Source organism: Myotis davidii, unplaced genomic scaffold (assembly GCF_000327345.1).
Source record: "Myotis davidii unplaced genomic scaffold, ASM32734v1 scaffold100, whole genome shotgun sequence".
NCBI classification, from domain to species: Eukaryota; Metazoa; Chordata; class Mammalia; order Chiroptera; family Vespertilionidae; genus Myotis; species Myotis davidii.
The window spans coordinates 456,753-470,360 of record NW_006292691.1 but is presented as its reverse complement, the minus strand read 5'-3'; the positions used below and the strand labels follow the sequence as shown (position 1 = coordinate 470,360).

Genomic DNA, 13,608 nt, shown 5'->3' with positions numbered 1-13,608 from the left:
CCAGCCTGAAAAGGGCCCCCAGCCCCTCACCTAGACTGGCCAGGCACCCCAGTGGGGACCCCCACCCTGAAGTGGGTATGACCAGCCTGCAAACAGCCATCAGCCCTAACCGGTTTGGCTCAGCGGCTAGAGCGTCGACCTGAGGACTCAAGGATCTCAGGTTCGATTCCAGTCAAAGACATGTACCTTGGTTGCGGCCACATCCCCAGTAGGGGGCGTGCAGGAGGCAGCTGATCGATGTTTCTAACTCTCTATCCCTCTCCCTTCCTCTCTGTAAAATTTCAATAAAATATATTATAAAAAAAAAAACAGTCATCAGCCCCTCATCCAGGCTGGCCAGGCACCCCAGCGGAACCCCCACCCTGATCCAGGACACCCTTCAGGGCAAACCAGCTGGCCCCCACTCATGCGCCAGGCCGCTATCTATATTATAAAAGGGTAATATGCAAATTGACCCTAACAGCAGAACAACTGGGAATGACTGGTCACTATGACACGCACTGACCACCAGGGGGCAGATGCTCAATGCAGGAGCTGCCCCCTGATGGTCAGTGCACTCCAACAGGGGGAGCTCTGCTCAGCCACAAGCCAGGGTGACGACTGCCAGTACAGAAGTGGTGGTGGGAGCCTCTCCTGCCTCTTCAGCAGCGCTAAGGATGTCTGACTGCAGCTTAGGCCTGCTCCTCGCTGCCAAGTGGACATCCCCCAAGGGCTGCCGGGCTGCCAGAGGGATGTCTGACTGCCAGCTTGGGCCCGATCCCCCAAGGAGGAGGCCTAAGCCAGTAGGTGGACATCCTCCGAGGGGTCCCAGACTGCAAGAGGGCATAGGCCAGGCTGAGGGACCCCCCCCCGCCACAGTGCACAAATTTTTGTGCACCAGGCCTCTAGTCTATATATATAAAAGCCTAAGTGACCATTATGACTGGACAACTGGCTGGTAGCTATGATGCACACTGACCACCAGGGGGCATACGCTAGATGCAGGAGTTGCCTGCCAACCTCCCATGGTCCCTCCCCCTCAGCTGGCCAGCAGCCCTAATTGGGACTGAGTGAGAGGGCCAGGCGGAGGAACCCCATCCGTGCACGAATTCATGCACCAGGTCTCCTGTGACCCAACCATAAAATTATTTTCGTTACTACTTCATAACTGTAATGTTGCTACTGTTATGAATCATAATGCAAATACCTGATATGCAGGATGGTCTTAGGCAACCCCTGTAAAAGGGTCGTTCAACCGCCAAAGGGGTCGCGACCCACAGGTTGAGAACAGCTGCTCTAGAGTATGCTGCAGTAACAAACATCTCCTAAATCTCCTGAGATTGAATCATTGACTGGCTGCCTCCTGCATGCCCCCCACTGGGCATTGAGCCCACAACCTGGGCATGTGTCCTTGATCAGAATCGAACCAGGACCCTTCAGTCCGCAGGCCGATGCTCTATCCACTGAGCAAAACCGGCTAAGGCCATTTTTCTCTATCTTTGAGTTGCACATCAAATCGGAGGCTGATTATTCCACATTTACCTACCCTGCCTGTGAGGTTCACAATTTTCCCAGCTCTGTTGTCATCAATAATTTCCAATTCGCCAATGTAACCATGCTTTATCATTACAGTAAGAGACCAGATGATGACTTTGGAGCATGACCTAATAAGAACCTAGTGTTTGACTCTTTTTGCCTTTGTTGACACTCTTAAGAGCATCAGCCAGGACATCCATAAGCACCATATGCAAGCACAGAAACACGGTGAAAAGACCTGTTTTGTTTCCTTTTAATCCAGGATTCAATCAAGGGCCAGGAATTAGTTGTTATAACTCTTTGGTCTTCTTCAATCTAGAAGTGTCCCAACCTTTTTTATGACAGTGGCATTTTGAAGAGTTCAGGCTGCTGATGTGTAGAATGCCTACAGTCTGGTCTTATCTGATATTTTTCTGATTATGTGACTCAGTTTAAACATGCTTGGCATCCCATCCAAAAGCACATAATCTGTTATTGGGGAGTCTGAATTTGATCACCTGGTCATGGTAGAGTCTACCAGGTTTCTCCAATATAGAGATATCTTTTTCCTTTTGAAATCAATCATCTGTAGAATGATACTTTAGACTGTGTATCCTGTTCACCATCCCAATCGCAAATGTTTACACAATGTTTCTTGCCAACCACTAATGATTGTTGCCTGACTCAATTATTTCCTTGGTGGTAGCAAAATGCTGATTCTCTAAATCTTTCACTCTTTCTACTGGAACTAGCATCTGTCTGTAAGGAGCCCAATACACCCTTTGGAGTATCACTGGGGCTGATTTTTACTCACTGTGTGCTGTGAACTTTAAAATTCAATGTATCCTTTATCATACCATCATTATTCTTTTTTTGTGTGTGTGCTCAAAATGTCCCAGATTTACCCAGTGGGAACCCATTTGAGCTGCTCCCATTTCGACATGTCTCCATCAATTTTTGAACACTTCCTTGCTTTCTGGTACAAAATAATCCAGGTTCACGTTGAATTTTGTCCGCCCAAAATCTGGACTATTTCTCCAAGGATCTTTGTTTCTTTCAGTGGGAAATGATATTTGGCAACCAAGATCTGGGGCAAGGTGTACTCATTGCTACTAGGATGTCATTGCCCCCACACCCTCTCAGAAGTCAGAGCTAGGAATTTTTTTTTGAACATGTATTCACACTGCTACCTCTAATTTAAATCCCAAGATGACAAGGTTCTTCCCCACCTTTTCCATACCATATTTTTATCTCCTTTCTCCCAGAGAACTGTGGTTCCCAACACTAACCAGTATATTTACTCATTGGCACTATCCCAAAATATAACCAACGAAATTTCAAAATTACTACTGCTGATCTATCAACAACAAACCTACTTTGTAGTTTACAAATTTTTTTCTTTTGAACATAATCCACTAAAGGTATACATAGCACTGTGTTCATGTGACTTGAATTATATTCCTATAGGGTTATATTATTAATCCAATAACTTCTAGGTTCATTTGTTTCTATTTTATTTTATTTATGTTATTTTTAAAGAGAGAGATGTTTTATTTTTTTATTAAAGAATTTATTTTATTGATTTTTTTACAGAGAGGGAGAGAGAGAGACAGAGAGTTAGAAACATTGATGAGAGAGAAAAATCAATCAGCTGCCTCCTGCACACACCCCACTGGGGATGTGCCGGCAACCAAGGTACATGCCCTTGACCGGAATCAAACCTGGGACCCCTCAGTCCACAGGCTGACGCTCTATCCACCGAGCCAAACCAGCCAGGACCATTTGTTTCTATTTTAATTAAATTTTAGGTTTTTTTTCTATTATTATTGCTTTAATTGTATTTTTTGAGTATTTAGAATATTTGCATAGTTCAAAAGTCAAAATTATATAAAAAGGCATGCTCAGCCTGGCCGGATGGCTCAGTTAGTTGGAGCACTGTTCCGTACCAAAGGTTGTGGATTCAATTCCCAGTAAGGGCGCATAGCGAGGTTGTGGGTCTGATCCCTGGTTGGAGCACATGCAGGGGGTGGCCGATGTTTCTCACATCAATATGCATTGATATCTTTGTTTCTCTCTCTCTTCCTCTCTCTCTAAAAAATCAATATAGATGAATTTTTTTAAAAAATGGCATACTCAGGTTTCACTCTTATCCATTATACCTTTGTCCCCACCTACCAGAATAAGTTATTTAAAATTAGTTTCTAGTCTATCCTTCCTGTGTCTCTTTTTGTAGAAGCAAATATATACATATTCTTATTTCCCCTTCTTTTTTTCTTTTTTAATTGATTTCAGAGAGGAAGGCAGAGGGAGAAAGAGAGAAACATCAATGATGAGAGAGATTAATTTATCAGCTGCCTCCTGCACACCCCCTACTGGGGATCAAGCCCAAAACCAGGGCATGTGCCCTTGACTGGAACTGAACCCAGGACCCTTCAGTCCGTAGGCCGACGCTCTATCCACTGAACCAAACCAGCTAGGGCTCCCCTTCTTTCTTATTTCACATTCTTTCTTTTTCTTTTTTTGTTAGTCAGATCCTGCTGGCCCAGGCTGCCCTGGGGCCTGTGAGTATGGAAACCTCAGATGTGTTGAAGATTATGACTACATGACCAGGAGGATAAGGGCAAGGAGATGGAGGCCTAGTCTGGGGATCGGTAAGGTGTGGTTTCTTACTCTACCTGTGAATTCCTCTTTCTCTGAGCTGAAGTCCGTCATTTAGGGTTCAGGGCCTCAGATCCCTCAGCTTTATTTTTTTTAATTGTAGTAAGTTAACCATTTTAAAGTATACAGTTCAGTAGCATTAAGTACATTCACACTGTCATACAACCATCACTCTTACCCATCTCCGGGACTTTTTCATCTTCCCAAACTGATGCTCTACCCATTAAACACTAACTCCCCATTCCCCTCCCCTGGGAACCACCATTCTACCTCCCATCTCTATCATTTGACTATTCTAGGAGCCTCCTACAAGAGGAACCATACAATACCCATTCTTTCTTACCACATGTTATATGGTAATTTGTCCTTTTTCCCCCCACTCAATATATCTTAGAAATCACTCCCTACCAGTTCGTAGGAATCTTGCTCTTTTATTTTTGCAGCTGCACAGTCCTCTGTTATGTGGATGTGCTTCACTAATCCTGATGGCCTTTGGGTTGTTTCCATATTTCATATCACAGATAATACTGCCATGAATAACCGTGTGCACCTGTGGTTTGTATTTATAAATAAAGGTACATCCTGGAAGTGGGCCTGTTAGGTCAAAGGATAAATGCAAATATAGATACTACTAAATTCCCCTCAATGAAGACTGTACCATTTTGTACTCTCACTAGCAATATGAGAGTGTGCCTATTTCCCAAGAGCCTGACCAACTGAATGTGTTCATGCTTTGCCAAAATGGTAAGTGAGGAATGCTATCGCAGTGATTTTAATTTGTGTTTCTCTTATGAGTGTAGCTGAGCATCTTTGTTACCAAGCAAGGGTTCACTACCTGATGCACATAAAAGCCAATAAATACTATGGCACCAGCTTTTAAGAAAAGAAAAGTCTTTATATGTGAGACTGGTAAGGAGAGAGGAGGCAAGATTCAAATCTATCTTCTTCAACCCAAGATTTGGGACAGGATTTTAAGGTGTTTCAGCAACAGATCTTCCTGGACAATGGACCCTTCACTTCTGAAGGGATTCAAGTTCTGGCCAGATTCCAGTCCTTTGGTTCTGTGGGGAGGAGCAGTTAAGTGTTCACAAGTGCTACTCACAAATGGTGTATCCAAGGTTTAAACTTTGGTTCTGGGTCTGGTTGGAAACAGGATAGGACCAGTTTGAGCTGGTTCTGCAGTTACATTTTTGTTTTGTTGTGGTTTTTGTATGTCTAAGGGTTATTTGTATATCTTTTTCTGTGGAATGTCTTCATATCTGTTCCCATTCTCCTATCAGATTTAGGTCTTTTTTCCCTTTGACTTTTAAGAGTTTTTATATCGGCCTTTCATCTGTGACTCATGTTTTTAAAAATCTTACCTAAGAACACAGTGGTCAGGCTGGCTATGCCCTCCTGAATCTTCTAGATGAATATCTGAGGTGCCTTCACTGATATAAGCAGGAAGACCAGGGATCAGACTGTACACATAACCCATAGACGTTAACAGTGCTCTGAGCAGAACCAGGAACCTAGCCACCCTCTGCTTAGATCTCTCGCACAGTTCACAGCTTTGTAGCCATCCCTCATCTGTATTTCAACTTAGAAAAATGTTCTCACTGGCTGAAGTTTTTAAAGGACACTTTAATAGGCTTTCAAAGGAAATTCTAATTTCTCTAATTGGATTTTTACCTATTTGTATTGAGGCTCAAGCAATCTATTAGTAAAGATTAAATTACTATTTAACTTTTTAAAATATAATTAACCAGTTCACTGGCAGGCGCACCTAAAAAAAAAAAAAAAAAAAGTCCTTGGAATGTCAATGGATTGCTAGAGACAGTAAAATGTTCTGTTTACTGTCCAATGATTTACAGCAATGAAGGTCTTTATAATCCTGAACAATTCCTCTTGTCAAAACAAATAAACCACCTAGCCAACAGTCTTAGCCAACAGGTACCACTTCATTCATAACCTGAGTTTTAGGCTTTAAATTGATTAAACTTTCTTAAAGAGAAATCAGAATAAATTATGTTAAATGAAAAACAGTTCATCATAAAACCCTTTGACAACTGATAACCTCCCAATACCATGGAGCCCTAGCTCAAAACAGGGATATAAACCGGCAAGCTCACTTTTGACTACAGCAAGTCTACTTACAGGTGAGCTCAGAGGGCTCTAACACTTCAGTAAAAGTTTTATAAAAGCATGCAACAAAAGGAAAAGTACAATAGATCATTTAACAAACAAATCCTTCTGAAGACATGGGTCTTTAGAAAAATAGCTAGAATTTCAAGAAAATAGAAGTTTTAGAAATAACAAGTTTCAAGTTATCAACATACAGATGATGTGTGCAAAAAGAACTTAAAATAATGCACAGTGATAGTGTTTCCTCTATAGCTAATAATGCGGAAGTCTTACTTGGCCCTTCAGTTTGTCTCATATTGTAGAGCATCCATCCATGACACCATGCCCACAATGTCCCAGCAAAAAAGGACACACCACCCATTCAGGGCCTGCAGTTATTGACTCAAGGATCAGCTTGCCCAGCGGGAGGCTTACAGACAGGAAACTAAGACACCTGTTTCAGCAGCATAGACAAGACTTGGCTCACTATTAGCTCTGGTTTAGAACATAAAAAACACAAGAACACAGTTGTAACTAGAGCAGGGGTGGGCAAACTTTTTGACTCGAGGGCCACCATGGGTTCTTAAACTGGACCGGAGGGCCGGAACAAAAGCATGGATGGAGTGTTTGTGTGAACTAATACATGCTAATACTGCTGCTGGTGAAGGTGCGGAGGGGAGAGCAAGAGAACCCTCCGCTCTTTCGGCTCCGCTGGCTGGATAGAACAGCCGAACGGGTCGGATCCATCCGGCCCGCGGGCCGTAGTTTGCCCACGGCTGAACTAGAGTAATACCAACTTCCCTAAAACAAGCATGTTAATATTTGGACAGAAAAATAAAATTGTACCTACTGAAAAACGTAATTTTTTTACTAACCATAATACTGAATCCTTTTATCCTAATCCACTAGTCTCATGAACTTTTTAAATTACAGGGTAAGCGTAATACTTTCTGCCAGGAATTACTTAGAGTTACTTATTAGATATTGATGAAAATACAATGGCCAAATGGAAGCCAACCTTCAAGAATTATAGGAGCCCCAGTTGGTTTGGCTCAGTGGATGGAGCGTCAGCCTGTGGACTGAAGGGTCCCGGGTTTGATTCCAGTCAAGGGCAACAGGCCTGGGTTGTAGGCTTGATCTCCAGTGGAAGGGCATTCGGGAGGCAGCCAATCAGTGGTTCTCTCTTATCATTGATATTTCTCTCTCTGAAATCAATATAAAATCAATAAAAATATATTTTTTAAAAAAGAAGAATTATAGCCAACCCGGTTTGGCTCAGTGGATAGAGCGTCGGCCTGCGGACTGAAGGGTCCCGGGTTCGATTCCGGTCAAGGGCATGTACCTGGGTTGCGGGCACATCCCCAGTGGGAGGGGGGCCGGATGGGCAGCTGGGCGATGTTTCTAACTCTCTCTCCCTTCCTCTCTGAAATCAATAAAAATATATTAAAAAAACTAAATAATAAAAGATAATGGAAAATTTCTTTTTAAAAATGTATGATGTAAGGCATGGTGAATCTTTAAAAATAAAAGTTTATATTACATTGGAGACTTAGCAATTATCACTTTTAAGGGCCACATAAGTCTTCAGTGGATGCCTAATTCTTTGTCTGGTATTTTAATTATAACTAATGTTTAGACTCTATTTCCAGAATTCAAACAAAATAACTGCTTGGAAGGGAAGAAACCCATATGCTTACTTCCCTTTAGAATAGTGGTTCTCAACCTTCCTAATGCCGCGACCCTTTAATAGTTCCTCATGTTGTGGTGACCCCCAATTTCATTGTTACAAATTGAACATAATTAAAGCATAGTGATTAATCACAAAAACAATATGTAATTATATATGGTTTTTCCGATGGTCTTAGGCAACCCCTGTGAAAGGGTAGTTCAACCCCCAAAGGGGTCGCGACCCACAGGTTGAGAACCTCTGCTTTAGAAGCTTGTTCGTGTAGTCTACATGGAATTAAATTCTTCCTATATGTTAGCTCCTACATTGTAATAATCCCTAACAAATCTCAATCTTCCTGGGACAAGTAAACCCTAGACTTCCCTTAAAGTATACACCTAATACCAGAGATCTTCAATTTCAAAAAATTGGTCAAAAAGCAGGTTCAAAATAACAGATATTGAAATCATACAATTTTTGTACAATGAGGCATTTATTACATACATTTTAATTTACATACTAAATACTTAAGTAGCTATCTTTCTAGATGGCATTATAGTGATTCTTAGTTTTCTGATATTGCTTACTGGTATTTACTTTCATCTTTTAATTTTTTAATTTATTTTTAAATATGAAACACTTTACGAATTTGAGTGTCATCCTTGCACAGGGGCCATGCTAATCTTCTGTTTCCTTCCAATTTTAGTACACGTGCTGCTGATGTGAACATTACTTTGATCTTTTTAAGCAATGAACATCTATTAAAATGACTTAGCTTCTACCCAACGATCTTAATTGTGTATTTTTATACACAGTCGTGTGTGTGTGTTGACAAAAATGTTCAGAAGAGCCCCGCCAGTATGACTCAGTGGTTGAGGGTTGAGGGTTGAACCAGGACAAGAGGTCACTGGTTCAATTCCTGGTCAGGGCATATGCCTGGGTTGTGGGCTCAATCCCCAGCAGGGGGGGTGCAGGAGGCAGCCGATCCATGTTGATTTTTCTCATCAATGTTTCTCTCTCTCCCTCCCCCTCTAAAATCAATAAAAACGTATTTTTTTAAAAGTCCAGAAGGAAATGCACTAAAATACTAACTATTTTTATCAGGATGTGATTGTTAGTCATTTTTTTAAAAAATATATTTTATTGATTTTTTACAGAGAGGAAGGGAGAGAGATAGTTAGAAACATCGATGAGAGAGAAACATCAATCAGCTGCCTCCTGCACATCTTCTACTGGGGATGTGCCCGCAACCCAGGTACATGCCCTTGACTGGAATCGAACCTGGGACCCTTCAGTCCGCAGGCCGACGCTCTATCCACTGAGCCAAACTGGTTTCGGCTGTTATAGTCATTTTTTGTTTTATATTTTACTAGTGGCCCCATGCATGGATTCGTCCACATTGAAAGGAAAATAATCAGAAGAAATATTTTAATACTGCTATTTGCCCTTTCTCCCTTAGTGCCTGGTCACTGTTTGCGGGGCGATTGGGCCCCTGCTCATACCTGCGTTGGCCTGGTTCACCTGCTCCACCATCCTGCAGTGGTCCCGCTCTCGTCGGGGTCCATTGGGGACAGCAGTGCCTCCACTGCTGCCCGTTGCCAGCACCCGCCACTCTGCACCGCCCCCTGTTGGTCAGCGCCCATCATAGCAAGGGGTCAAACTCCCAGTTGGACGCTCTATCCACTGAGCCAAACTGGTTTCGGCTGTTATAGTCATTTTTTGTTTTATATTTTACTAGTGGCCCCATGCATGGATTCGTCCACATTGAAAGGAAAATAATCAGAAGAAATATTTTAATACTGCTATTTGCCCTTTCTCCCTTAGTGCCTGGTCACTGTTTGCGGGGCGATTGGGCCCCTGCTCATACCTGCGTTGGCCTGGTTCACCTGCTCCACCATCCTGCAGTGGTCCCGCTCTCGTCGGGGTCCATTGGGGACAGCAGTGCCTCCACTGCTGCCCGTTGCCAGCACCCGCCACTCTGCACCGCCCCCTGTTGGTCAGCGCCCATCATAGCAAGGGGTCAAACTCCCAGTTGGACGACTGCCAGAGGGGACAATTTGCATATTAGACTTTTAGTATATAGGCTATCTCTCTGTATTTTCCAGGGTTGTTTTCTTTTAATAATAAGCATGTACCCTGGCTGAGTAGTTCAGTTGGTTAGAGCATAGTCCTGATACGTCAAAGTTGCGGGTTCAACGTCCAGTCAGGGCACGTACAAGAAACAACCAATGAATGCATAAAATAAGCAGGAAAACAAATCAATGTTTCTCTCTCTAAAAAAAAAAAATCAATCAAAAAAATTAAAATAAGCACATTTTTATAATATGAAAATGACATTTTTTAATACACTAACAAAATTGCCTATGATCAAGCATATAAAGAAACATTTCTGGCCCTGACCAGCATGGCTCAGTGGTTGTGCTTCAACATATGAATCAGGAGGTCATGGTTTGATTCTGGGTCAGGGCACATGCCTAGGTTGTGGTCTTGATCCTCAGTAGGGGGCGTGCAGAAGGCAGCAGATCAATGATTCTCAATGTTTCTCTCTCCCTCTCCCTTCCTCTCTAAAATCAATAAAAATATTTATTTTTAGAAAACCATTATCTGTCTTTTACCAATTCATCTGACATACAGACCAAGAGATACACATACAAACACACACAGACACACACAAAAAACAGAAGCTCCCACATGCACCTGCTCTCGCATACTAGGTTCATTCTCTCACACACACTAGCTCCCACATGACCTGCTCACACAAGCACTCATTCTCTCTCACGCACACAGACACACTCACACACACTTAAATTCAAGGCTAGGGTAGAAACTGGAAAGGACACTGAAGCAACTAAAAGGTGCAGCCAAAAGAAACAAAAGGTGCAGCCAAATGTCCCTAGAGACTTCCAACTCCTACCAGCAGAGGTACAGGAATGAAAAGCAGGAGACCTGAGTATCAACACTTCCCTCAGCAGCCTACTTTGCAAGTAAGAGGACAGGCAATGCCTACAAGGTTACTGAAGGGCATTCATTCTGTGCTTCGATGTGTAGGGTTCTCTGGAAAGGATCAGTGACTATCAAAATGTAAATGCTTAAGTTAAGGTAATAATACAACATGAAGATAATCTTTACAATTAATTCCTTTGAAAAATAAAACCAAAATAAATCAATCATTTCCACAATGCTCTTAGAATTTATTCTATAATAATTTTTGCTTTACAGTGAGTTAGTGGTGACTATAAAAGCATCAGTCCTCTCAGTATGAAGGGATTGTGTTGATGAGAAGTGATCAAGCTTTTTAAAAAAAAAAAAATCGATTCCAGCCCTAGCCGGTTTGGCTCAGTGGATAGAGCATCAGCCTGCAGACTGAAGGGTCCCGGGTTCGATTCCAGTCAAGGGCATATGCCCTAGTTGTGGGCTTGATCTCCAGTGTGGGGCGTGCAGGAGGCAGCTGATCGATGATTCCCTCTCATCATTGATGTTTCTCTTTCTCCCTCTCCCTTCCCCTCTGAAACCAATAAAAACATATTTTTAAGAAAACCTATTCTAAGTTCACAACTAGTGCCTGGGTGCACTGAGTCCTGTTTCGCCGAGAAAGCTCTACTGTAGTCCTCTTTCTCCTTTCCTCTGCTGATTCCTGCTAACACTGTTATATTACACCACACCTGATCTATCACCAGATGAGGTAATGAGATCCCAACACACCATGACATTGCTGAAGAGGGACACAAAAGCCATCTGTATTATAAATGGGAGCTAGCTGCTTATATTAAAATTTCAGCTATAGCACTTAAATAATTTAAAATGTTTTCTTCATAAACAGACTACATAAAAGATACTGAACATGCTACCTTTGAAAATTTTGAAATAATCAAGATAATCTATTTGTTATCATCGAAGACAATAATGTGACCAGCCTAAGAGTTTCGTGCACTCAATATTTTGAAATCTCAAGGTGGAAAGTACAAAAATTTATGGTTTTATTGCTGTTATCCAGTTTATCTAAATAGTTTCTAGGGTTTTAAAAAATATCATGAAATGTTTTTAAATGAATTCTTATCTTTTAGAGATATATACTGAAATATTTATGGATGAAATAATATGTCACATATGTGCATCAAAAATAAAAATCCAGGGGTGCCCAGCCAGTTGAGCGCTGGCCTATGAACCAGGAGGTCACAGTTTGATTCCTGGTCGGGGCACATGACCAAGTTGCAGGCTCGATCCTCAGTGTGGGGCATGCAGGAGGTGGCCGATTGATAATTCTCTCTCATCACTGATGTTTCTACCTCTCTCTCCCTCTCCCTTCCTCTCTCTGAAATCAATAAAAACATATTAAAAATATTTTTTAAATCAGTGAGGGGGAAATAATTTTAAAATATTTTTATCAAATTTATCTTGCCCTATCTCCCCCGAGGCTCCTCAACTAATGCTGACACCCTGTCATCAGACTACCTTCTTCTCTCTCTACTTTTGTATATGTTCAAGACTTTTCACTTAAAAGTTTAAAAACATTCATCATGCGGTAGAATTCTTCTCTTTTCTCTAAACTACGTCACTATCAGAGACTATTTCTTCTTTTTGCTCCTCTATAATGTACTCTGATAATGGACTTGGGAAAAGCAAGCCTAAATCATAATAAAGGATAGCAAAACTTACACACACACAAAAGTCAACCTTTCATTACGCTGTGAGTTATCTGCTCCAAACAGGAGCTCTCCTCCACCATCCCAGGGAGCTCATTCAAGTCCAGGTACTTAGATCAAGTTAACACTGCTTCTTCCTGAGCAGTCTGGGAGAGCAGACAGCTTAGTGTAGGGCCAGGCTGCCCTTTTTAAAACAAAACAAACCAAACCCTGTGGACCAGTGTGACCTGACTTCCTCATGTTGCTCAGGGTTTGGTGGGTCACGTGCTGCCCTGTGTTTAATTTTGAAGGAAGGTGTCTGAACCCCAGGACGGTCACGTGCCACTCCTCCAGGTGTGGCTGAGACGTACAAAGGCGGCAGCAGCTGGGAATGAGTTGGTGGAAATGGGAAAGGAACATAAGTAGCTTCTCTAACAAATCCTCTGGAAATGACACGGAGCCTTGAGGATCGATGCTATCGATCTATCCCAGGGCTATAGCGCCACTCCATCTGACACGTCTGCCGAAGTCAACCCAGGGAAAACAGCAACATTATGACAGGCAAAACTGTGGCCAGATCAGCTGGGAAAATCAAACTCTGGCCTTCTTTTAGCCCCTCTATTTGGGCAATGGCCATGGGTCAACATTAGAACAAGGATCAGGGCGAAATCCCGAGGGAGGACTTAAGTGGGTCATGGCCTTGCTTTCGGCACATATCTTTATGACCTCCGATGACATTTGTGCCACTCTCTATCTCCTACCGAAACCCAGATCACTGTGTAAACCTAGACTCTGGACTAGGAAACTGGGGAGTCTACGTGTGTTGTTGTTTTTTAATGTTCAGATAACATTTGAGTCTGCCAATGTTTTCTATCAAAATCAGGCATGCTGTAATCATTATTAAGCAAATTCACTGTGTTTACTATAGGCTAGTTCTAAGACTACAAAGATGATGGGCTAACTTTTGACTCTAGAGTTTGCAGTCTTTCCAGGGAGATGAGTATCATACTGGTGACATCCGGTATAACAAGTACTGTTGTAGCAGATCATGAGAAATACAAAGGA

General features: G+C 42.2%; 1 protein-coding gene and 1 pseudogene across 1 annotated transcript in view; both read right to left on the bottom strand.

Moving 5' to 3' along the window:
- The window catches only part of LOC102762077, a 3,567-nt pseudogene extending 578 nt beyond the window's left edge, over positions 1–2,989 (bottom strand).
- The window catches only part of RAB11FIP3 (RAB11 family interacting protein 3 (class II)), a 127,291-nt gene that overhangs the window by 101,825 nt on the left and 11,858 nt on the right, over positions 1–13,608 (bottom strand). The window lies entirely within an intron of this gene.